General features: G+C 45.4%; 1 long non-coding RNA gene across 1 annotated transcript; it reads right to left on the bottom strand.

Moving 5' to 3' along the window:
• Positions 1-5,605: 5,605 nt before the first annotated feature.
• LOC106590883 (uncharacterized) lies at positions 5,606-14,724 on the bottom strand. The gene is made up of 3 exons (XR_006763450.1): positions 14,547-14,724; positions 7,168-7,272; positions 5,606-5,725 (listed from the first exon to the last, which is right to left on the bottom strand). It is a non-coding gene; the product is annotated as an uncharacterized lncRNA (long non-coding RNA).
• Between the last annotated feature and the right edge of the window lie 1,213 nt (positions 14,725-15,937).

Here is a 15,937-nt window from a genome sequence, read left to right on the forward strand (position 1 = left end):
TGGGATTGTAGGTGCGAGTAAGGATGACAAAAGGCAGAGAATTTACCATTTACTGGGAATTTATTCCTTCACACGGTAAATTTGGGGAAAAGGGGCTGGACAGAACCAAAGCAAAGAAAGTAAATGTAGCCCTCTCTCCTATTTTACCTGCCTCCCCACTACTGACCTAACTTAGCACCACCTGGTGACCTACCCACTACTGACCTAACTTGGCACCACCTGGTGACCTACCCACTACTTACCTAACTTAGCACCACCTGGTGACCTACCCACTACTTACCTAACTTAGCACCACCTGGTGCGCTAACCAAAATACAGGGGATGGTCCGCCCAGGTCTTACCTAGTGCAGACAGAAATATCGGGTTATGTATGCCCAGTCTTACCTTTCATAGAAGTAAATACACGGTATGTATGCCCAGGTCTTACCTAGTGTGCATAGACAGTAAATAGTATGGGTTATGTATGCCCAGGTCTTACCTAGTGTGCATAGACAGTAAATAGTAGGGTTATGTAGCCCAGGTCTTACCTAGTGTGATAGACAGAAAAGTAGGTATGTATGCCCAGGTCTTACCTAGTGTGCATAGACAGTAAATAGTATGGATGTATGCCCGCAGGTCTCTTGCCTAAGCACTCCCTAGGTGCCTTCCCCTTCCCCCCTGGGAACAAAAACAGAATACTACAAACAATGTCAATAATTAAAATAAACTGTGTCCTATTGACACACACAGGACGTACCAATCAGCTCTCTCTCTCTCAGCAACAACCAACACAGGACATACCAACCAGCTCTCTCTCTCAGCAACAACCAACACAGGACATACCAATCAGCTCTCTCTCTCTCTCTCTCTCTCTCTCTCTCTCAGCAACAACCAACACAGGACGTACCAATCAGCTCTCTCTCTCTCAGCAACAACCAATACAGGACATACTAATCAGCTCTCTCTCTCAGCAACAACCAACACAGGACATACCAATCAGCTCTCTCTCTCAGCAACAACCAACACAGGACATACCAATCAGCTCTCTCTCTCAGCAACAACCAACACAGGACATACCAATCAGATCTCTCTCTCAGCAACAACCAACACAGGACATACCAATCAGCTCTCTCTCTCAGCAACAACCAACACAGGACGTACCAATCAGCTCTCTCTCTCAGCAACAACCAACACAAGACATACTAATCAGCTCTCTCTCTCTGCAACAACCAACACAGGACATACCAATCAGCTCTCTCTCTCAGCAACAACCAACACAGGACATACCAATCAGCTCTCTCAGCAACAACCAACACAGGACATACCAATCAGCTCTCTCTCTCAGCAACAACCAACACAGGACGTACCAACCAGCTCTCTCTCTCAGCAACAACCAACACAGGACATACCAATCAGCTCTCTCTCTCAGCAACAACCAACACAGGACATACCAATCAGTGTTCCATTCCATTCATTAGCTATGGGCTGGCACTAGTATTCCATTCCATTCATTAGCTATGGGTTGGCACTAGTGTTCCATTCCATTCATTAGCTATGGGCTCGCACTAGTGTTCCATTCCATTCATTAGCTATGGGCTCGCACTAGTGTTCCATTCCATTCATTAGCTATGGGCTCGCACTAGTGTTCCATTCCATTCATTAGCTATGGGCTCGCACTAGTGTTCCATTCCATTCATTAGCTATGGGCTCGCACTAGTGTTCCATTCCATTCATTAGCTATGGGCTCGTACTAGTGTTCCATTCCATTCATTAGCTATGGGCTCGCATTAGTGTTCCAGCTTAGCCAACGTTCTAAAGCTGTTTTTCAGCCTTGGGGGAATTTTTGACTCGTTCTATTATCCAGCCAAACTTTAGTAAGGAATTTTCAAATTATTCAGTTGTACTGCAGTTGCTAAATAATTCCAATAGATGGCAGCATAAGACCACAAATGATATTTCATAATATTAGTTTAGTTCTCCGTGGATACACCACCTCTCCCCGCGCTTCTTTCTGTCCCTCTCTACACTGCTGATGCAAGAGGAAGGACTGAAAAAGCGATGATTCATGTTTATTATTACCTGTTTTTATGCTCATGTTTTACACTTCATTAATATAACGATTATCATTAAGCCTGAACCTTAATTCAGTCACCTCTGGTCTAGAAAACGTATTTTCCCAGTACATTTATTCTCTAATTCATCAACCAGCATCGACCTGCTCTGCCTTCTCGCGCAAGCCAGGGGCATGTTGAGGTAAATTTAATTTAAAGGTAAAATGTTGAGGTAAATTTACTAACCGGGAGGGTTGAATTATGTCATTTATTGGTGGGCTGGAAGACGCACTCGTCTTTTCTGTTCCGAGGTTGTTTACTCCCAATATCAGATATTAAGATGATTTTTTATAATGTATGTATACTAAGGTTGAGGTTCTGAGTAGTGATCATTTACCCGGGGTTCAATACCTGCTATAGTCACTATTTTGTTGCTCTCCCAAAAGCAACACAGGCCTAATAAGAGATATATAGCTAACTAAAGTAATGAGTGACCATTTTAGAAAATCATGGGACATATAGTCTGTGGTTGCATGCTATTTTATGTCAATCATATTGCTGCATGTAACGTTAGCAAATAACTGACATTTCGTGGTCTTATGCTGCCATCTATTGAAAATATTTAGCAATTAAAAGTAATTAATTTACTTACAGACATTGGTGAGGCAGCTGAGAATAAAAAAAAATGGAATGTGTCCAGCCTACTTGAGACGCCCCGAAAATAATATTCAAAAGATTGGTCATTGGACACAGAGGGGTTAAACATTAAAGTTACCGTCTATCTAGTGAAGAGAGGAGAACCGGACAGAGGTAGCCAGCATCCGTCAACGAGAGAGGGAGAAGCCCTCCACGGGATTTAACAGGTGGAGAAAAACGGGAGCAGGTCACAAGAGCAGCAGCCGGTGATGATGTAGTGGAGCTAGGATAACTAGGATGCTGCTGGTAGAGTAGCTAGCTAGCTTACCTAGCTGTACTGACTAGCTAGGATAACTAGGATGCTGCTGGTAGAGTAGCTAGCTAGCTTACCTAGCTGTACCGACTAGCTAGGATAACTAGGATGCTGCTGGTAGAGTAGCTATCTAGCTTACCTAGCTGTACCGACTAGCTAGGATAACTAGGATGCTGCTGGTAGAGTAGCTAGCTAGCTAGCTTACCTAGCTGTACCGACTAGCTAGGATAACTAGGATGCTGCTGGTAGAGTAGCTAGCTAGCTTACCTAGCTGTACCGACTAGCTTGGATAACTAGGATGCTGTTGGTAGAGTAGCTAGCTAGCTTACCTAGCTGTACCGACTAGCTAGGATAACAAGGATGCTGCTGGTAGAGTAGCTAGCTAGCTAGCTTACCTAGCTGTACCGACTAGCTAGGATAACTAGGATGCTGCTGGTAGAGTAGCTAGCTAGCTTACCTAGCTGTACCGACTAGCTTGGATAACTAGGATGCTGTTGGTAGAGTAGCTAGCTAGCTTACCTAGCTGTACCGACTAGCTTGGATAACTAGGGTACTGCTGGTAGAGTAGCTAGCTTACCTAGCTGTACTGACTAACTAGGATAACTAGGATGCTGCTGGTAGAGTAGCTAGCTAGGATAACTAGGATGCTGCTGGTAGAGTAGCTAGCTAGCTTACCGAGCTGTACCGACTAGCTAGGATAACTAGGATGCTGCTGGTAGAGTAGCTAGCTAGCTTACCTAGCTGTACCGACTAGCTAGGATAACTAGGATGCTGCTGGTAGAGTAGCTAGCTAGCTTACCTAGCTGTACCGACTAGCTAGGATAACTAGGATGCTGCTGGTAGAGTAGCTAGCTAGCTTACCTAGCTGTACCGACTAGCTTGGATAACTAGCAGGTCGTTCATCTGTCTCAATGATGATGACGAATCAGGTGAACCACAAAATGAAACAAGGATAGAGAGTGAAAAGGATCTGGCTACACTCATACTGTCCCTGACTGTAAAGCAAAAAGCTAATTGAACAATAAACTTCGGCGTTTCAACACTGTAACAAACTCAGTCGTTATTCCCCAAGGTCACCTCAGCACACTTTGCACATAACCGGACAATATGCTTGGCGCCACACCGGACGTGGATGCGGACGTTCTGTACGGGACGCGGACAGTTCCAGAACGCGGACATGAGCAGTACAACACAATCAACTAAACCCAGTCTTTACAGTGGGTTACATTAGTAATATTCATTTTTTTTATTATTATTATGTTAAACAAACATTCAACTTTTTTTATAACAATATTTTGAGATCTAGGCCCATGTCCACAAAGCGTCTCAGAGTAGAGAATTGGTCATATAAGTGCTGAGAATAAAGACATTTTACACTTATGGGCATAAATTAAAGCTATGCATGAATTCTCTAGTCCCACCTAGTCGGTAGATATTTAGGACACCTCATGAGCTGTCCTAAGTAGTTAAGAGTTAACAGCAGGTGTCTTGATAATACTATAGAATAATGCAGTGAGTCAGTGGTTCCTGCTCCACATGTAAATGCTTTGTAGTAGTTAAAAATAATGTTTTGATATTTGATATGATAAACCCATAAATAATATATGTCTTGTGCTTTTGGCAATGATTTATGTATAATACTTATGTATAACAAGTGATACCATGGTGAAAGTATTTTGTCTTCATTTTGGCAGATTAACTCATGTTAATTTCTGAAGATTAACTCAGGTTTTCACCCAGCGGCTAAGGAGTTGGAGCTGCGGCAGGAGTTGGACCTGTGGCCGAAAGGCGGCTGGTTTAAATCCCGGGCCGGGCGCTGGAAAAAACGGGAAGAATTGATCTGACCACTGGAGGGCTGCTGGGTTCACATCATCAAAACATTAACCTTTTGTTGATCAGAACTCGAGAGGTTCTTCTTCACTGAACCCAAAAAATATATATAACTTTTTAGTGGTTCCATATAAGTGATAGAAGCTTTTGGATAAGGAACCTCTTTTCTAAGAGTGTAAAATTAACACGTTTATCTTTTGATTATTTAATTATCTTCATCATGTTATTTCAAGTTCTCCCTTTGGAGCACAACATCACGTTGTTAAAAACAATCCTAAATTGGGCATGGCTACAAATTAGGAAAATTGAAGGCATCTAGGGCGTAATATGTGTTAGATGAAAATGAACATTGTATGCAACGTTGTAGGCAACATTATTGGCAAGGGACTTGATGCCTACTATGCCAAAGCTATTCAGAGTTGTTAAACAGGTGTGAAGAGTGTGTTGATATAATGGTAAAATTGTCAAAATTCTTATTGTAACAACGATCAGAATTCGTTAAAAAACTATGCATTCCATTATATTAGGCAATAATTAAGAGTAGGCAAAGTGGTTGTGTCATGTGAAAATTCTATCAAATGTCTTACATTGCAACGAGTACAGTCAGGGTGCCGTGGAACCCCTGCAGTACCTCCACAGACCCCGGATTGAGAACCCCTGATTTAGCAGATGCTCTTATCCAGAGAGATTTACAGTAACTGCATTCATCTTAAGATAGCTATTTATTTTGGAAATAAACTTAATAAATTCTTCATAAAATTGTTATCTTACCTCTTAGCTTTGGTGTCATGTCCCCCAGAGAGATGCATTTTATAGACAGGGACCCCCTCCTCTTTCTCCCCAGAGAGACTCATTTTAGAGGCAGGTCCCCCCTCCTCTCTCTCCCCAGAGAGACTCATTTTTAGAGCACTGTCCCCTAAACAGAGATCCAGCATGTTGGTTGTGGTTAACACAGTGACAACTAATTGGTAATTGTTCTCATTTATTCATTATCTCTTTGAGAAATAAAACATTTACTAAGAGACATAGAAACAGTCAGGTGATTTAATGCATCACATGAACATGTATTTGTGACATTTCATCTCCATGGTAACTGTGCTTGTAAGGCAATAATAATAATAAGTCACTGTTTGTTAAGGTAGTTCTAGACAGTACAGCAACACAAGGCCATGTCTCACACTTATTTTTATTCACTAAAAGTAGGCTATTTATTGTCTTTCAGTCTGTTATTTTCTAAACGTATCTGAGAATATAGACAGAAGGGATAAAACGGACATGATTGATCTGATTGATCTGAGGGGGGAAATCATTGATCCATTCAGAAAGTTTATTTGCATCAAGTAAGAATTTTAATTATGTAAAGTAGTGGGTGTTAGTGATATGTAGGTGTTATATTATGTAAAGTAGGCTAGGTTATAATGTATAGTAGTGGTTGTTAGTGATATGTAGATGTTATATAATATAAAGTAGACTAGGTTATAATGTATAGTGAATCTAAATGTTTAGAGGTCTAAACCTCGACTCTGGCTCCCGAGTGGCACAGTGGTCTAAGACACTGCATCTCAGTGCAAGAGATGTCACTGTAGTCCCTGGATTGAATCCAGGCAGCATCACATCTGGCTGTGGTTGGGAGTCCCATAGGGCAGCTCACAATTGGAACAGTGTCGTCCATGTTTGGCCGGGCTAGGCGGTCTTTGTGAATAAGAATTTGTTCTTAACTGACTTGCCTAGTCAAATATATCATAGATGACCAGTCTAAATCTGTTCAGATCAACATAATGTTATAGTCCTACCAGTAGCAGGACAGAGAATGTACTGTATATAGCCTACATATCATAGATGACCTGTCTAAACCTGTTCAGATCAGTTCACATAATGTTATAGTCCTACCAGTAGCAGGACAGAGAATGTACTGTATATAACCTACATATCATAGATGACCAGTCTAAACCTGTTCAGATCAGCACATAATGTTATAGTCCTACCAGTAGCAGGACAGAGAATGTAATGTATATAACCTACATATCATAGATGACCAGTCTAAACCTGTTCAGATGAACATAATGTTCTAGTCCTACCAGTAGCAGGACAGAGAATGTACTGTATATAACCTACATATCATAGATGACCAGTCTAAACCTGTTCAGATCAGTTCACAGAGATCATAGCTCAAACCTACTCTGATAATTGAATGTCTGACATAGACTAACCTTATAACAGTTTGTAGAAAGCCAAGACCAATGAGAGTTTGCCCATCTTTCCTACATATCAACACATTTATCCAACTTCTAATGTTACCGAGAAATATGTTCCACAGTTTCAACAGCCGTTTTGTAACTGCGTAGACTACACACTTACTTTCACGTTCATATGAGGAAATCACAAAACTTCTGACAGTCACTGGTGCAGCCGTCTGTTTTCTTGCAGATGAAGTAGCTTTCACTGGCAACTCATTCTACCAGCCTAAACAACAGTAAATACAAGATGTCAAATAACAATGGTCAAAGGAGAATACATGGAGACAGGTATTTTGCTACAGATGTAGGATCTTAATTTGAGACAGTTTACTACAGCAGGAAAAGTATGTGGATTATAATTAACATTTTAAAGTGGAATGTGGAAATGACAAACTTCAGAAGACTTTTAAAACATCAAATACACTACAAGTTTTAGTTTTCCTGCAACAGGGTGATCAAATTCAGATCCTACATCTGTACAGAGATGATGTCTTTTGTTAAATAAGGCAGTTTGAGTTATTAGCAATGAAGTTGTAACTGTCAGCTGCTGTAAACCTACGTGATTGGATGTTATAGACCCCCATCTGAACAGTTTCTTCCCCGTGCTTATAGCTTTTAGCTCTATGCTCAGTCTACCTAGTTCAATATATTGTTGTATGTAAACTTTGTGCAAACTCCACTGCCTGTATTCTGTCTCTTAATGTTTTCTATCACTAGCAGCACCATGTCACCATGTTAAATAATGTGTACAGATGTAGGATCTTCCCAACTCTGAGGAGATGTCATTTATTACATTTCACCCTGTTGATAAAGGCAACTAGAAGTCTAAACACAGAAGACAACTCTAAATCAACACTTACTGATATTATCCTAAAATCCTTTCACTCATTTTATTGTGTCTCTTTGTTCAACGAATGTCGGGTAGCCTATGCTATTAATATTGTAGGCAAACAGCGGGCAGGGAAGTGAATAGGCTTAACCCACATGGTGGGAATTGTTACATGGCTCACACTGTCCCAAATGCAATTTTAAAAAAAAAGCAAGTCTCAGACACCATTTCTGACACCAATGTAGTGATCAGCGGGGCAGGGAATCAAACTCAGGATGCACATGTAAAAGGCAAACAACCTACGCATCATATGAAATGTAGAGGATCACTACACTATAGAGGAACTATGATACAATTACATTATCATATGAAATGTAGAGGATCACTACACTATAGTAGAACTATGATACAATTACATTATCATATGAAATGTAGAGGATCACTACACTATAGAGGAACTATGATACAATTACATTATCATATGAAATGTACAGGATCACTACACTATAGTAGAACTATGATACAATTACATTATCATATGAAATGTAGAGGATCACTACACTATAGAGGACCTATGATACAATTACATTATCATATGAAATGTAGAGGATCACTACACTATAGAGGAACTATGATACAATTACATTATCATATGAAATGTAGAGGATCACTACACCATAGTGGAACTATGATATAATTACATTATCATATGAAATGTAGAGGATCACTACACTATAGTAGAACTATGATACAATAACATTATCATATGAAATGTAGAGGATCACTACACTATAGAGGACCTATGATACAATTACATTATCATATGAAATGTAGAGGATCACTACACTATAGTGGAACTATGATACAATTACATTATCATATGAAATGTTAAATGTAGAACTATAATATATGAATATTGATGTATTGAATTTGACTTGACCACATCCAGTCAGCTCCATGTTGTATGATTAAACTGACACCAACCTGTCTCAGTAGTAGTAGACTGTTAGGGGTGTTTTACTGTCATTCACTATACTAACATTACACCAACATGTCTCAGTAGTAGTAGACTGTTAGGAGTGTTTTACTGTCATTCACTATACTAACATTACACCAACCTGTCTCAGTAGTAGTAGACTGTTAGGAGTGTTTTACTGTCATTCACTATACTAACATTACACCAACCTGTCTCAGTAGTAGTAGACTGTTAGGAGTGTTTTACTGTCATTCACTATACTAACATGTCACATCCTGGCCAGTATAAGGTTAATTGTTTTTGTAGTTTGGTCAGGACGTGGCAGAGGGTATTTGTTTTATGTGGTTCGGGGTGTTGTGTTTGTGTAAAGGGTGTTTGATTTAGTATTTCTGGGTTTTTGGTTGATGGTCTATGTGGTTGTATTCTATGGTTAGTCTGGTGTGTGTGTTTCTATGTTTGGTTAATTGGGGTTGGGACTCTCAGTTGAAGGCAGGTGTTGTCTATCTGCCTTTGATTGAGAGTCCCATATATTAGGGTGTGTTTGTGTGTGTGATTTGTGGGTGATTATTCTGTGTATAGCCTTGTGCCTTACCAGACTGTTTATTTGTCGAGTGTTCGTTTTTTGTGTTTTGTTATTTTGTATGTTCATTTTTGAGATTAATTAAAAATCAAGATGAGCATTCACGTACCTGCTGCGTTTTGGTCCACATTTTCTGATGACGATTTCGCATTATCGTCAGAAGACGAAGACAACTGTGACAGAATCACCCACCACCAAAGGACCAAGCAGCAGAGGAAGGAGCAGACGGAGTTCGAGTTGGACTGGCGGGAGAAGTGGACTTGGGAGGAAGTTCTGGACGGGGCCGGACCCTGGCATCAGGCTGGGGATTATCGACGCCCGCAGTGGGAAATTGAGGCAGCCAAGGCAGAGAGGCGGTGGTACGAGGCCAAGTACGCGCTGAAGGAGAAGCACGAGAGGCACCCCCAAGAACATTTTTGGGGGGCACACGGGTAGTTTGGCTAGGCGTAAGAAGAGCCGGAAGCCAGCTACTCGTGGTTATATGGAGGAGCGTATGGGGTGGAGAGCGCTATGTTTCGCTGAGGAGCGCACTATCTCACCCATACGCACGCACAGTCCGGTGCGCGTTATTCCAGCCCCTCGCAGGTGCCGTGCTAGAGCGGGCATCCAGCCTGGTAGGAGGATGCCTGCGCAGCGCATCTGGTCGCCGGTACGCCTCCGAGGACCAGGCTACCCAACTCCCGCTCTACGCACGGCTACCATCAGGCCCCTGCACAGCCCAGTCTGCCCTGTACGAGCACCCCGCTCGTACAGGGCTACTAGTTCCATCCAGCCAAGGCGGGTTGTGCAGGAGGTAAGATCTAGACCGGCTGTGCGCCTCCATAGCCCTGGGTTTCCAGCTCCTGTCTCTCGTGCGGACCCGGAAGTGCGTCAACCCAGTCCAACTCGTCCTGTTCCCGCTCCCGCACTAGCCTGGAGGTGCGTGTACATAATCTGGTAAGCCCAGTACCAGCACCACGCACCAGGCTACAAGTGCGTCAACCCAGCCTCGCCAGTCAACAGTCATCATCAGAGCTGCCCGCCAGTCAACAGTCATCGTCAGATCTGCCCGCCAGTCAACAGTCATCGTCAGATCTGCCCGCCAGTCAACAGTCATCGTCAGAGCTGCCCGCCAGTCAACAGTCATCGTCAGAGCTGCCCGCCAGTCAACAGTCATCGTCAGAGCTGCCCGCCAGTCAACAGTCATCGTCAGAGCTGCCCGCCAGTCAACAGTCATCGTCAGAGCTGCCCGCCAGTCAACAGTCGTCAGAGCTGCCCGCCAGTCAACAGTCGTCAGAGCTGCCCGCCAGTCAACAGTCGCCAGAGAGGTCAGCTGCCCGCTGAACTGCCGGAGTGGTCAGACTGCGCTGAACTGCCGGAGTGGTCAGACTGCGCTGAACTGCCGGAGTGGTCAGACTGCGCTGAACTGCCGGAGTGGCCAGACTGCGCTGAACTGCCGGAGTGGCCAGACTGCGCTGAACTGCCGGAGTGGCCAGACTGCGCTGACCTGCCGGAGTGGCCAGACTGCGCTGACCTGCCGGAGTGGCCAGACTGCCCTGACCTGCCGGAGTGGCCAGACTGCCCTGACCTGCCGGAGTGGCCAGACTGCCCTGAACTGCCGGAGTGGCCAGACTGCCCAGAACTGTCCGGAATTGCCAGACTGCCCAGACTGTCCCGAATTGCCAGACTGCCCAGACTGTCCCGAATTGCCAGACTGCCCAGACTGTCCCGAATTGCCAGACTGCCCAGACTGTCCCGAATTGCCAGACTGCCCAGACTGTCCCGAGTTGCCAGACTGCCCAGACTGTCCCGAGTTGCCAGACTGCCCAGACTGTCCCGAATTGCCAGACTGCCCCGACTGCCCCCGGCGATGCCAGACTGGCCCGACTGCCCCTCGGCGATGCCAGAGTGGCCCGACAGCCTGGAACGGCCGGAACCAGAGCCACCTCCAGAAATAGGTGGGTTGGGGAGGGGGGGGTGTAGCACAGTGCCGTCGTTGACGGCAGCCACCCTCCCTTCCCTCCCTTTAGAAAAGGGGACTTTTTTTTGTTGGTGTTGCTTGGGGTTATTTTTTAAGGTGCTTCTGGGGTAGCACCTTTAAAGGGGGGGTACTGTCACGTCCTGGCCCGTATAAGGTTAATTGTTTTTGTAGTTTGGTCAGGACGTGGCAGAGGGTATTTGTTTTATGTGGTTCGGGGTGTTGTGTTTGTGTAAAGGGTGTTTGATTTAGTATTTCTGGGTTTTTGGTTGATGGTCTATGTGGTTGTATTCTATGGTTAGTCTGGTGTGTGTGTTTCTATGTTTGGTTAATTGGGGTTGGGACTCTCAGTTGAAGGCAGGTGTTGTCTATCTGCCTTTGATTGAGAGTCCCATATATTAGGGTGTGTGTGTGATTTGTGGGTAATTATTCTGTGTATAGCCTTGTGCCTTACCAGACTGTTTATTTGTCGAGTGTTCGTTTTTTGTGTTTTGTTATTTTGTATGTTCATTTTTGAGATTAATTAAAAATCAAGATGAGCATTCACGTACCTGCTGCGTTTTGGTCCACATTTTCTGATGACGATTTCGCATTATCGTCAGAAGACGAAGACAACTGTGACAGAATCACCCACCACCAAAGGACCAAGCAGCAGAGGAAGGAGCAGACGGAGTTCGAGTTGGACTGGCGGGAGAAGTGGACTTGGGAGGAAGTTCTGGACGGGGCCGGACCCTGGCATCAGGCTGGGGATTATCGACGCCCGCAGTGGGAAATTGAGGCAGCCAAGGCAGAGAGGCGGTGGTACGAGGCCAAGTACGCGCTGAAGGAGAAGCACGAGAGGCACCCCCAAGAACATTTTTGGGGGGGGCACACGGGTAGTTTGGCTAGGCGTAAGAAGAGCCGGAAGCCAGCTACTCGTGGTTATATGGAGGAGCGTATGGGGTGGAGAGCGCTATGTTTCGCTGAGGAGCGCACTATCTCACCCATACGCACGCACAGTCCGGTGCGCGTTATTCCAGCCCCTCGCAGGTGCCGTGCTAGAGCGGGCATCCAGCCTGGTAGGAGGATGCCTGCGCAGCGCATCTGGTCGCCGGTACGCCTCCGAGGACCAGGCTACCCAACTCCCGCTCTACGCACGGCTACCATCAGGCCCCTGCACAGCCCAGTCTGCCCTGTACGAGCACCCCGCTCGTACAGGGCTACTAGTTCCATCCAGCCAAGGCGGGTTGTGCAGGAGGTAAGATCTAGACCGGCTGTGCGCCTCCATAGCCCTGGGTTTCCAGCTCCTGTCTCTCGTGCGGACCCGGAAGTGCGTCAACCCAGTCCAACTCGTCCTGTTCCCGCTCCCCGCACTAGCCTGGAGGTGCGTGTACATAATCTGGTAAGCCCAGTACCAGCACCACGCACCAGGCTACAAGTGCGTCAACCCAGCCTCGCCAGTCAACAGTCATCATCAGAGCTGCCCGCCAGTCAACAGTCATCGTCAGATCTGCCCGCCAGTCAACAGTCATCGTCAGATCTGCCCGCCAGTCAACAGTCATCGTCAGAGCTGCCCGCCAGTCAACAGTCATCGTCAGAGCTGCCCGCCAGTCAACAGTCATCGTCAGAGCTGCCCGCCAGTCAACAGTCATCGTCAGAGCTGCCCGCCAGTCAACAGTCATCGTCAGAGCTGCCCGCCAGTCAACAGTCATCGTCAGAGCTGCCCGCCAGTCAACAGTCGTCAGAGCTGCCCGCCAGTCAACAGTCGTCAGAGCTGCCCGCCAGTCAACAGTCGCCAGAGAGGTCAGACTGCGCTGAACTGCCGGAGTGGTCAGACTGCGCTGAACTGCCGGAGTGGTCAGACTGCGCTGAACTGCCGGAGTGGTCAGACTGCGCTGAACTGCCGGAGTGGCCAGACTGCGCTGAACTGCCGGAGTGGCCAGACTGCGCTGAACTGCCGGAGTGGCCAGACTGCGCTGACCTGCCGGAGTGGCCAGACTGCCCTGACCTGCCGGAGTGGCCAGACTGCCCTGACCTGCCGGAGTGGCCAGACTGCCCTGACCTGCCGGAGTGGCCAGACTGCCCTGAACTGCCGGAGTGGCCAGACTGCCCAGACTGTCCCGAATTGCCAGACTGCCCAGACTGTCCCGAATTGCCAGACTGCCCAGACTGTCCCGAATTGCCAGACTGCCCAGACTGTCCCGAATTGCCAGACTGCCCAGACTGTCCCGAGTTGCCAGACTGCCCAGACTGTCCCGAGTTGCCAGACTGCCCAGACTGTCCCGAATTGCCAGACTGCCCCGACTGCCCCCCGGCGATGCCAGACTGGCCCGACTGCCCCTCGGCGATGCCAGAGTGGCCCGACAGCCTGGAACGGCCGGAACCAGAGCCACCTCCAGAAATAGGTGGGTTGGGGAGGGGGGGGTGTAGCACAGTGCCGTCGTTGACGGCAGCCACCCTCCCTTCCCTCCCTTTAGAAAAGGGGACTTTTTTTTGTTGGTGTTGCTTGGGGTTATTTTTTAAGGTGCTTCTGGGGTAGCACCTTTAAAGGGGGGGTACTGTCACGTCCTGGCCCGTATAAGGTTAATTGTTTTTGTAGTTTGGTCAGGACGTGGCAGAGGGTATTTGTTTTATGTGGTTCGGGGTGTTGTGTTTGTGTAAAGGGTGTTTGATTTAGTATTTCTGGGTTTTTGGTTGATGGTCTATGTGGTTGTATTCTATGGTTAGTCTGGTGTGTGTGTTTCTATGTTTGGTTAATTGGGGTTGGGACTCTCAGTTGAAGGCAGGTGTTGTCTATCTGCCTTTGATTGAGAGTCCCATATATTAGGGTGTGTGTGTGATTTGTGGGTAATTATTCTGTGTATAGCCTTGTGCCTTACCAGACTGTTTATTTGTCGAGTGTTCGTTTTTTGTGTTTTGTTATTTTGTATGTTCATTTTTGAGATTAATTAAAAATCAAGATGAGCATTCACGTACCTGCTGCGTTTTGGTCCACATTTTCTGATGACGATTTCGCATTATCGTCAGAAGACGAAGACAACTGTGACATAACATTACACCAACCTGTCTCAGTAGTAGTAGACTGTTAGGGGTGTTTTACTGTCATTCACTATACTAACATTACACCATACATTTAATTTCTCTACACACTTTACAATAATCCCTGGGAAGAGTCTTACCTTGTAGCCTGAATTCACAACCAGAACATGTCAAGTCATTGAGATATTTTCTGTTCTGCTGAGAGAGCAGCTTCCTGATGACTAGCGCTCTGTATATTCTGATGGATGACGCCTGAGCTGGAATGTGAAGCTAACTGAAGCTGGCTAACTTTAGAAAACCAGTATATCAAGCCTGTATCATAGTATACGCCCCAGGGTACGTTCAGGTTACAGCAAGAGGCAGGTATCAACATGCCGAGTCGTAGGCAACAACCTGGGTTGTATTCATTAGTTTACTCCACAGCCAACAGTTTTAAAATGTTAAATAAAACATAAACAGTTTACTCTAAACGCTGTACAACGTTACCTAAACGGTTTCTGTTGCCAAATGTTTTGCTACGGTGGGCACTAATGAATACACACAACCTGTTTTGAGGAAGTGTAAGTTGTTGTTAGTCTCTCGAACAATATTTATTTGTCTCTCTTTCACACAACATACCTTCCTGAGTGAAAAGAGTTAACAGTAGATTATAAAGAGAACATGTTTGTTTGTTGCTTGTTGTGTTTTGAGAAGACAAGTCTATAGACCTATGATACAGTACATACTTAGAATAAAGGGTTCCAAACGGGTCCTCCGGCTGTCCCCATAGGAGATTATTTTGGGTTCCAGGTAGAACCCTTCTGGCTTCCATGTAGAACCCTCTGTGGAAATGGTTCTTAATGGAACCCAAAAGGGTTCTACCTAGTACCAAAAAGGGTTCTACAAAGGGTTCTCCTATGGGGACAGCCAAAGTGTCACGTCCTGGCCAGTATAAGGTTAATTAGTATTGTAGTTTGGTCAGGACGTGGCAGAGGGTATTCGTTTTATGTGGTTCGGGGTGGTGTGTTTGAAGGGGCATTTGATTTAAACATTCCGGGGTTTTTGGGCACTGTTTGGTTTTCATGTATTCTATGTTTAGTCTAGTGTGTTTGTTTCTATGTTTTGGTTAATTGGGGTTGGGACTCTCAGTTGAAGGCAGGTGTTATCTATTTGCCTTTGATTGAGAGTCCCATATATTAGGGTGTGTTTGTGGTTGTCATTTGTGGGGAATTGTTGTGTGCACTGCGTTGGTTTGAGCCTGCCACACTGTCACCGGTGTAAGTACTGTTCATGGTTTTGTTTTTGGTTTTCCAGTGGATAGTTTACTTGTTTTGTTGATTAAAGAAACATGAGTGTCCACACTTCCGCTGCGCCTTGGTCCGTCTCTCGCATGTATGACATTTTCAACGATGAGTACGACTTATTTTATGACACAAAGAACCCTTTTAGATTGTAGATAGTGTAGGATCACCCTGGGGCACACAGATGCGCACAGAACGAATTCACCCCACGCATCTAATTTATATCAAAAACATTTTAAGGAGAGTAGGAC

This window comes from Salmo salar, unplaced genomic scaffold (genome assembly GCF_905237065.1).
Source record: "Salmo salar unplaced genomic scaffold, Ssal_v3.1, whole genome shotgun sequence".
Lineage (NCBI taxonomy): Eukaryota > Metazoa > Chordata > Actinopteri > Salmoniformes > Salmonidae > Salmo > Salmo salar.